Below are 8,599 nucleotides of genomic sequence, written 5' to 3' on the forward strand. Positions count from 1 at the left end.
ATCCATTAACTATTTATATTCCTTTTCTTATTTAGTATTTGGGTTGGTAAGTTAAACTAGATAGCTATATGAGTGAAACAAAACAGCTTAAAAATTTGTAGTAAAAAGAAAAAATCTCATTTCCTACGTACAAGAAAAAAGTGGAAGTAAACATAAGCAGTGTAAACTCTTTATCCCAAGGTTGATATTTTTTAATTAGTCATCATATCTTGAAGCGGCCAAGAATAAAGGATTCACGATATGGAATTCCATTACTAGAATACTCCTAGTTATTACTATAACTTAATAATCCATAAGAAGAATCCACCAAAAGTTAGTGAAGGGTTAGGAACACTAAAGTACATAAAGGATTAGTAATGGAAAATCTAAAACATTAGAGATTTTTGCCCATAAAAGGAATCATAATAAGGACTTGCAATTTGTAGAAATTATCAAGTAGTACTTTCTTCGGATTCCGATCCAGAGTATGTTCCCATTCACTTGTTAAGGAAATGGCTATCAAGAACGAATTAACCCTTTATCCATTTTTTCTTTTTGAATACCCCCTCCCTGGGGAAAGAAGAATAGTAAAAAAGATATGGAGTGCACTAGAAAAAATTTTCATTATTTCCTTCCTCTATCCATATTCATGCAGAATTGCTCATGAACTAATACCCAACTCTTTCCATTTATTAATTGAATTCCTATAACAAGTAACAAGTGTTTTATTCCAAGATTAAGTTATTACTGAACAAAGAAAAATTTTCATTATATTATAAAGGATGAGATCAATTCGGAAGCGCTTTTTCTTATTCTAGCAGACGGAATTCCTTTGGTCTAATTTAGGACTTTCAAATCTATTTATTTTATTTTATCTAATTCTATCTACGCCCCAGGGGCTAGGAACAAAACAGTCCTTTCTTTTTTCTGATCATAGAGAAGCCGTATGAAGCTAAGGTTTCATGTACGGTTTTGAAATAGCGGTGGGAACTGTGATGTTATCATCGACTATGATTATCTAACAGTTCAAGTACAGTTGATATAGTTGAAGCACAGTCAAAATACGGTTTTTTTGGATGGAATATTTGGCGTCAGCCTATAGGTTTTCTGGTTTTTTTAATTTCTTCTTTGGCAGAATGTGAAAGATTACCCTTTGATTTACCAGAAGCGGAGGAAGAATTAGTAGCAGGTTACCAAACTGAATATTCCGGTATCAAATATGGTTTATTTTATCTTGTTTCTTACCTAAATTTATTAGTTTCTTCTTTATTTGTAACAGTTCTCTACTTGGGCGGGTGGAATTTCTCTATTCCCTATATATCCTTTTTTGATTTTTTCCAAATGAATAAAGCAGTTGGAATTTTGGAAATGACAATGGGTATATTTATTACATTAACTAAAGCTTATTTATTTCTCTTCATTTCTATCACAATAAGATGGACTTTACCGAGGATGAGAATGGATCAGTTATTAAATCTTGGATGGAAATTTCTTTTACCTATTTCCCTGGGCAATCTCTTATTAACAACCTCTTCTCAACTTGTTTCACTATAAATAAGATAATACAATAATAGTAAGAATATTTTCAACACAAAAGCTCTCTCAAACAAGAGAAAGAAACATATCTTTTTCATAGATATTTAGAATGAATATGTTCCCTATGGTAACTGGGTTCATGAGTTATGGTCAACAAACAATACGTGCTACAAGGTACATAGGTCAAAGTTTCATAACTACCTTATCCCACACAAATCGTTTACCTATAACGATTCACTACCCTTATGAAAAATCAATTACACCAGAGCGTTTCCGAGGGCGAATCCACTTTGAATTTGATAAATGTATTGCTTGTGAAGTATGTGTTCGCGTATGTCCGATAGATTTACCCGTTGTGGATTGGAGATTTGAAAAGGATATTAAAAGAAAACAATTGCTTAATTATAGTATTGATTTCGGAGTTTGTATATTTTGTGGCAATTGTGTTGAGTACTGTCCAACAAGCTGTTTTCAATGACTGAAGAATATGAACTTTCTACCTATGATCGTCATGAATTGAATTACAATCAAATTGCTTTAAGTCGGTTACCAATCTCCATAATGGGAGATTACACAATTCAAACAATTAGGAATTCGTCTGAAAGTAAAATAAACAAAGAAAAATCTTCGAATTCAAGAACGATTACTGATTACTAAACTTTGATTTTGTCTTTTTGTTATAAAAATCTAATAATTCTTTATTAAACTTTAAAATTAAACTATAAAGAAAAACTACTGCTTATTGGAAATTATTTCTTATTTTAAATCAGACTAGATTTTCGTGATATAATATAATTTATAACTATACAGTTTATACACAAAAAAATACCCAAATCCTTTTTTCCTTCCTTGAATCCTTTAGTTTTAGTCAGTTCATGAAAAATTTTATACTATTAATTTCTTTTTATCCATAATGGATTTACCTGGACCAATACATGAGATTCTTATGCTATTTGGGGGATTTGTTCTTCTACTAGGGGGTCTAGGAGTAGTATTACTTACCAACCCCATTTATTCTGCCTTTTCGCTGGGATTAGTTCTTGTTTGTATATCCTTATTCTATTTTTTATTAAATTCCTACTTTGTAGCTGTCGCACAACTTCTTATTTATGTGGGAGCCATAAATGTCTTGATCATATTCGCTGTAATGTTCGTAAATGGCTCAGAATGGTCTAAAGATAAGAATTATTGGACTATTGGAGATGGGTTCACTTCACTCGTTTGTATAACTATTGTTTTTTCGCTAATGACTACTATCCCAGATACGTCGTGGTATGGAATTCTTTGGACTACAAGATCAAACCAAATAGTAGAACAGGGTCTCATAAATAATGTTCAACAAATTGGAATTCATTTAGCAACCGATTTTTATCTTCCGTTTGAACTCATTTCCATAATTCTTCTAGTTTCTTTAATAGGTGCAATTACTATGGCTCGGCAATAAGAAAACTTAGAAAAAGTACAAATTATAAGAATTGCAAATCTAAAATAAATAACTAAAGAATCACAATTTTGATTTAGTAAAATCCATCTACTGCCAACAAATACCTCCTTTATTTTCTCTTTTGTTGTGTAATTGTTCTATTGTAATTAATTGAATCGGTTCAATTCTTGCCCTCATATTGAAATGAATCGAGATTGATAAGGAGTTAGTTAATGATGTTTGAGCATGTACTTTTTTTGAGTGTCTATTTATTTTCGATTGGTATCTATGGATTGATCACAAGCCGAAACATGGTTAGAGCTCTAATATGTCTTGAACTTATACTGAATTCAATTAATCTAAATCTCGTAACATTTTCTGATCTATTTGATAGTCGCCAATTAAAAGGAGATATTTTCGCAATTTTTGTTATAGCCCTTGCGGCTGCTGAAGCCGCTATTGGACTATCCATTCTTTCTTCCATCCATCGTAATAGGAAATCCACTCGTATCAATCAATCTAATTTATTGAATAATTAGAATTTTGAATAATTAGACATAGAATCCTCTAAACAAAGGCGCACATATTAAAATAAATAGAAATCAATACTATTTTCTTAGTATTATTTGAGAATATCCATTTTTTTTAGTAGATTATTGCTTTTTTTAGTAGATTATTGCATAGTATTCTTTTTCACTTAAATGAATTTTTGTATTTGTAATTCATTGATATTGCAATTTGAATATTGCAATAATTTATATTGAAAAGACGATAGCCAATTTATTGGCTAATTCGAATTCGTCTGTACAATTCGTAAAATTCTTTCTTATTTCTTATTGTTGAAATCCAAAATTAAAGTCTCTTGGCTCTCTTCACGCTTTCTCACAAACAGATTAAAAAATAGATTTTTATTTTTGAAGTTTGGATAAACCATTGCTTCGTCTGGTGTCTACAATACATATGACTCATTATAGTACTAATTTCATTTTTACCAGATCGAAAAATTTTATGTTGAAAAGAAAAATTTATAGATCCAATGTCACATTCCGTAAAAATTTACGATACATGTATAGGATGCACTCAATGTGTACGAGCTTGTCCAACAGATGTATTAGAAATGATACCCTGGGATGGATGTAAAGCCAAGCAAATTGCTTCCGCGCCGAGAACCGAAGATTGTGTGGGTTGTAAGAGATGTGAATCTGCCTGCCCGACAGATTTTTTAAGTGTCCGCGTTTATTTAGGGCCTGAAACAACACGTAGCATGGCTCTATCTTATTGATACGTTACAAAAAACTTCACTCGAATCGTCTGATTCCTCTTTACCGAAGAAGCCTGTGCTCGAAATAATCGAGCACGGGCTTTTCTGGTCAAAACGTATCTTGTCTTTATCACTTTATCATGAGTTATTTTCCTTGGTTAACAATACTTGTTGTTTTGCCGATATTTGCAGGTTCATTAATTTTCTTTTTACCTCATAAGGGAAACAAAGTCGTTAGGTGGTATACTATATCTATTTGTTTATTAGAATTCCTTCTAATGACTTATGCGTTCTGTTATCATTTCCAACTGGAGGATCCCTTAATCCAATTAAAGGAGGATTATAAATGGATAGATGTCTTCGATTTCCACTGGAGATTGGGAATCGATGGACTTTCATTAGGATCTATTTTATTGACAGGATTTATCACTACTTTAGCTACTTTAGCAGCTTGGCCAATTACACGGAATTCGCGATTATTCTATTTCCTGATGCTCGCAATGTATAGTGGTCAAATAGGATTATTTTCTTCGCGAGACCTTTTACTTTTTTTTATCATGTGGGAGTTAGAATTAATTCCTGTTTACTTACTTTTATCCATGTGGGGGGGGAAGAGGCGTCTATATTCAGCTACAAAGTTTATTTTGTATACTGCAGGCGGTTCCATTTTTTTCTTAATCGGAGTTCTGGGTATGGGCTTATATGGTTCCAACGAACCAGGATTAGATTTGGAAAGATTAATTAATCAATCATACCCTGCAACCTTGGAAATACTTTTATATTTTGGCTTCCTTATTGCTTATGCTGTCAAATTGCCGATTATACCCCTACATACGTGGTTACCAGATACCCATGGGGAAGCACATTATAGTACATGTATGCTTTTAGCGGGAATATTATTAAAGATGGGAGCATATGGATTGATTCGGATCAACATGGAATTGTTACCTCATGCTCATTATCTATTTTCGCCCTGGTTAGTAATAATAGGAGCGATCCAAATAATCTATGCAGCTTCAACTTCTCTTGGTCAACGAAATTTCAAAAAAAGAATAGCTTATTCCTCTGTATCTCACATGGGTTTCATAATTATAGGAATTGGTTCCATAACCAACATTGGACTCAATGGAGCTATTTTACAAATATTATCCCATGGATTTATTGGTGCTACACTTTTTTTCTTGGCAGGAACCGCTTCTGATAGAATGCGTCTTGTTTATCTCGAAGAACTGGGGGGAATATCCATCCCAATGCCTAAAATTTTTACCATGTTTAGTAGCTTTTCAATGGCTTCTCTTGCCTTACCAGGAATGAGTGGTTTTGTCGCAGAATTAGTAGTATTTTTTGGACTAATTACTAGTCCAAAATTTCTGTTAATGCCAAAAACACTAATTACTTTTGTAATGGCAATTGGAATGATATTAACTCCTATTTATTTATTATCTATGTTACGCCAGATGTTCTATGGATACAAGCTATTTAATGTTCCAAACGCAAATTTTGTGGATTCTGGACCACGAGAACTCTTTATTTTAATCTGTATCTTTTTACCAGTAATAGGAATTGGTATTTATCCAGATTTTGTTCTCTCCCTATCCGTTGACAGGGTAGAGGCTCTCTTATCCAATTATTATCCTAAATAGGTTTGCTTTTTTTTACTCGTCTGCTCTATTAATGCAGAAATAAGTAAAAAAGTATAATTAGATCTATCTCGAATTTTTGAGAACCCTTTGAGAAGGCGTTCAAGGGGTTCTCAAATAAAACATAAAAGTAAAAACCTTCATTTCATGAAGGTTTTATTTTATGTAATCATTTAGGTGTTAATGTAAACGAACCATAACTATGTAAGCCTATTCCTAATAGATTTATACCAAAATAACAAATCCAAATTATAAGAAATCCTATCGAAGCTATAAGTGCAGAATTCGTACCCTTCCAATTTGTATTTGTTCTACTATGTAAATAAATTGCGAATATGGTCCAAGTAATAAATGCCCAAGTTTCCTTAGGATCCCAATTCCAATAGGATCCCCAGGCCTCATTAGCCCATACTGCTCCACAAAGAATACCTACGGTTAAAAGGGTAAATCCTAGGCTAATGACACGATAACTCCAAGAATCCAAACGCTCCGTTAATTGATATTTGTAATAATTTGGAAATGAAGGGACAGAGGTTCTTTTTAAAGCACTTCTTTTTGCATAAAAATATTTAATATCACTAAAGAAAAATGTTTTATTTAAAACATTTTTTTTCTTTTTAGAAAAGAAATGGAAATTATTTCGAAATCTAATGATTAGAATAGCGGCAGATAATAAGGATCCGCACAAAAGAGTTGCATAGCTTAATAACATCATACTGACATGCATCATTAACCACTGAGATTGTAGAGCAGGTACTAGTATCGTGGATTGATGCATTTCAGTTAAAAGACCCGATGTGGCAAAGCCTTGCGTTAAAATAGTACTTGGCGTAGTTATTGTGCTTAAATCATTTTTAGAGTTCTGTATTTTAGGAATGGTATGAAGAATATACAGGGCCCATGAAAGGAAGATCAATGACTCATATAAATTACTTAATGGAAAATGTCCCGAGGAAGCCCAACGAGAAACTAAGAATCCTGTTATAGAGAAAAAAGTAACTATCATTCCTTTTTCTGACGAATCACGTAATCCTCCAAGTTCACGAACTAATAAGGTTATAAAATGAATCGTAATCACAATTGAAATCGTTGAGAAAGAGATATGAGTTAGTATATGTTCTAAAGTTGCAAATAGCATAAGGGGAAGGTCCCATTACAAAATTGTAAATTTCGAATTGATTTCTAATCTATTGTATTCTTTTTCAAGAATGCCGCCACTCGGATTCGAACCGAGATGCTTGAGCACTGCTTCCTAAGAGCAGCGTGTCTACCAATTTCACCATGGCGGCTAACTTCAAATAATAGGTAACTTAAAAGAATAATAGCTATTATCTTGGGAATCGTCGATATTGGGAAAGTCCATAAAATTTAGGAACATTAGAGTTTTCATTAAAATAGACTTCGTTTGGTAGTATCGTTTCCATTTTTTTTTTACAATAAACTCTTGCTTTGCCCAATAGAAACACAAACACTGCTTGAAAGAGTTGGAATTTCTTTTTTCTAACTTGCAATTGTAGAACTAATTTTTTCTAATTAATTTCTCGTTTACATTTTGAAAATTCTTTCAATACAATGAAAAAAATCCAAAAGGGTTTCTATTTAATGATGAAATTAAAATGGATAAATGGAAAAGGCTTTTTGGATTTTTTAAAAATTTCTAGAATGAAAGTCTTTATGCTCTTATTAATAAGATTTACTAACCTTATGATTTTGGAGAAGATAGGTGGAAGTTGTAAGTCCTATTGTAAGAATACTCCACTTTTCATAATTTTCATAATAGAATATGAGGATTCTATTATGAAAATTATGAAAAGTTCATTGATAGGAAAAGAATACTTAGCACACAGTATACCAAACAAAACTTTTTTTTCTTGTATATATAAGATAAGAGGGGTTTTTTGTTCTAAGAATATTGTACCGAGTAATTCGACACATAAAAGTACATTCAAAGAAGAATCAAAATTATTAAATAATTGGAATTCTTTTTTGATAAGTCAATTCATATTATTCCAAAATCTTATTATTTGTTTGTTGCCCAGAAAAACCCTTTGGTTTTGGATGCTCATTACCGCTCGAAAATGATCTTGATTTTACTAAAGAATAAGATTGTACTATGGAAAAATAAGTCTTTTTCTTCCAAATATTTTTACGAATACGCTTTTTTGACATTGAAGTACGTTTTTTTGGAACTGCCATTCAAAAAGGAAATTACTTTTTTCTAGTTGTATGTGAAAGACATCTATTGCTGCAAATCAATCCTTCTTTCTTCTTTTTATTAGTATTTATACTTAGATACTGAAAGATACTTAAATTTTGAATTATTTTTTACTTCATTTTGTCTAATGCGGATAAGACAACAAGAATTTTTTAACATTTTTTCTTTATATATTTTATACTTGTTTTTTAATAATATAGAATATATAGAAAGGTTTCTCATTTAAATCTATTTATATCTATTTATATATCAAGTATACTCCATATATAGATATATGGTATGGAAGCCTATCCCCCATATAAGATAAGACGGGGGGATAAAAAGAAGGGAAAATGAAAATAGTTAATTAAGTTCAGAATGGTATTCCATAAAGGAAAGGAATTCCAATCAAAACAAAAAATACTGAGTCTCTTAAACAAGACATTCTAAAACTTAGGTAATTTATAGTCATTAGGATTTTAGTTCTATATGAAGTAAGGACTATTCGATAATTTCTTATAAACATAGGTTTTCATTGGAATTCACTCAATCAGTTAATTATGGAA

The 8,599-nt window shown here is 31.6% G+C and overlaps 1 non-coding gene across 1 annotated transcript; it reads right to left on the reverse strand.

The window, feature by feature from the left end:
* Positions 1–7,048: 7,048 nt before the first annotated feature.
* Positions 7,049–7,128, reverse strand: TRNAL-UAG (transfer RNA leucine (anticodon UAG)). The gene has a single exon. It is a non-coding gene; the product is annotated as a tRNA-Leu (tRNA).
* Positions 7,129–8,599: the final 1,471 nt, after the last annotated feature.

This window comes from Aegilops tauschii, unplaced genomic scaffold, assembly GCF_002575655.3.
Source record: "Aegilops tauschii subsp. strangulata cultivar AL8/78 unplaced genomic scaffold, Aet v6.0 ptg000370l_obj, whole genome shotgun sequence".
Taxonomy (NCBI): Eukaryota; Viridiplantae; Streptophyta; class Magnoliopsida; order Poales; family Poaceae; genus Aegilops; species Aegilops tauschii.